Source organism: Toxorhynchites rutilus, unplaced genomic scaffold (genome assembly GCF_029784135.1).
Source record: "Toxorhynchites rutilus septentrionalis strain SRP unplaced genomic scaffold, ASM2978413v1 HiC_scaffold_102, whole genome shotgun sequence".
NCBI lineage: Eukaryota > Metazoa > Arthropoda > Insecta > Diptera > Culicidae > Toxorhynchites > Toxorhynchites rutilus.
The window spans coordinates 27,972-30,394 of record NW_026599655.1 but is presented as its reverse complement, the minus strand read 5'-3'; the positions used below and the strand labels follow the sequence as shown (position 1 = coordinate 30,394).

Sequence of the window (2,423 nt, the reverse complement as noted above, 5' to 3'; positions counted from 1 at the left end):
ATAATTTTTTAAATTTTTATTTTTTTCAAAAATATATTTGATTTATTGTTTTTTGTTATCCTTTAAGATTAGTTTGATTTGCTTCTTGTTTAGCTGAAACTAATCGAACTCCCATTTGATTTTGCAGAAGGAGAATCAGAATTAGTCTCTGGGTTTAATGTTGAATATAGAAGAGGTAGATTTGCTTTAATTTTTTTAGCAGAATATGCAAGGAATTTTATTTATAAGTATATTATTTGTAGTAATTTTTTTAGGTAGAGATATTTATAGATTTTTTTTTTTTTTTAAAATTAGTTTTTTATTTCTTATATATTTATTTGGGTTCGAGGGACTTTACCTCGATTTCGTTATGATAAATTAATATATTTAGCATGAAAAAGATTTTTACCTTTATCTTTAAATTATTTATTTTTTTTTATTGGAGTAAAAATTTTTTTTTTTCTTTATAATGAATGATTTTTAGTATAAAATTAATAGAAGAGTTTACTTCTTTCTTATGTTTTCAAAACATATGCTGTAAAAGCTTATTAATTAATTTAAAAGGTTATCTCAGTATTTTGATAAAAGGGGATTAATAATAAAATATAAAAAATATAAAATTGTTAAAATTTGGTCCTGTTATAATATAAGGGATTTCTACGGGTCGTGCTCCAATTCAAGTTAATAGGCATGTAATAGATGTTATTCCTTCAAAATAAAATTTGGTTAAGAGGATAAAATTGAAGTCCTTGAAATTTACTTATATGAGTAAAAGGTAAAATTATTAAAATGGCAATTGATATAACTAAAGCAATTACTCCTCCTAATTTATTAGGAATTGATCGTAAAATTGCATAAGCAAATAAAAAATATCATTCAGGTTGAATATGAACAGGAGTTACCTAATGGATTAGCTGGAATAAAATTTTCTGGGTCTATTAATAAATAATTAAATTTTCAAATAAAAGTGATTAAAATTCAAATAAAGATAATAAATCCTGCCTATATCTTTATAAATAAAAATATGGGTTGAAATGGAATTTTATCAATATTTCTATTTAATCCTAATGGATTATTTGATCCTGTTTGATGTAAAAATAAAAGGTGGAATTATTGTTAAAGCTAAAATAATAAAAGGTAAAATAAAATGAAAAGTAAAGAATCGAGTTAAAGTTGCGTTATCAATTGCGAATCCTCCTCAAATTCATTGAACTAAATCATTTCCCTAAATAAGGAATAGGCCGATAAAAGATTTGTAATAACAGTTGCTCCTCAAAAAGATATTTGTCCTCAAGGTAAAACATATCCTAAAAATCCAGTTGCTATTGTTATAAATAATATAATTACTCCTACTATTCATGTAGGAATATAAAGAAATGAATTATAATAAATACCTCGTCCTACATGGGTAAATAAACATGCAAAAAAAAAATGAAGCTCCGTTTGCGTGACAAATTCGGAGTAGTCATCCATTATTAACATCTCGATAAATATGATTTACACTATTAAAAGCAGTTTCAATATCTGCTGTATAATGTATAGCTAAAAAAAGACCTGTTAAAATTTGAATTATTAAACAAAGTCCTAAAAGAGATCCGAAATTTCATCAAATTGAAATATTAGAGGGGGCAGGTAAATCAATTAGTGCATTATTTATAATTTTAAATAAAGGGTGGGTATTTCGAATTGGTTTATTCATTAATTTCATAAATAATTTTGTTAATTAAGATAATGGGCGTAAAGGTCCATAATTTTTTATAGAGATTTTTACTGTAACTAATAATGTTAAAAACAAATAATTAATTAAAAGTAAAGTAATTAAATTTGTAGGAAAATTATATATTTTATTTAAAGATAAAATATTTTCTATATATAAAGATTTAAAATTTGATAATAAATTTATTTCGTAATTATTAATAAATGTTTCAATTATTATTTTATCTATAAAAAAAAAAATTATTAAAAAGATAATTAGTATAAAATATAGAATAATTGATAATTTTATTGAAAAAGAGAATATTTCATTTGATGAAAGAGAGGTTACATAAATAAATAGAACTAATATTCCCCCTATAAAAATTAAAAATAAAATATAAGCATATCAAAATGTTTGGGATATAAATTCCTGAAATTATACAAATTAAAAATGTTTGAATTAAAAGAATTAATCCTATAGCTAAAGGGTGATTAATTTGTGTGAAAATTAATCTAATTATAAGAGATGAGAAAATAAAAGTTATAAAAATATCAAGAAATAGTTTATAAAAAATATTAATTTTGGGAATTAATGAAAAAGAATTTTCTTTTTTCTTGATGTTTTAAAAAAAAATTTTTTATTTTTAGTTTACAAGACTAAGGTTTTGATTAAACTATTAAAACTAAATTAATGGTAAATTTATTTTTATTATTTATTATAGTAATATTTATAATTGGATGTTTAGTAT

The 2,423-nt window shown here is 21.4% G+C and overlaps 1 pseudogene; it reads right to left on the bottom strand.

The window, feature by feature from the left end:
* Window positions 1–531: 531 nt before the first annotated feature.
* Window positions 532–1,759, bottom strand: LOC129781447 (cytochrome b-like; annotated as a pseudogene).
* Window positions 1,760–2,423: the final 664 nt, after the last annotated feature.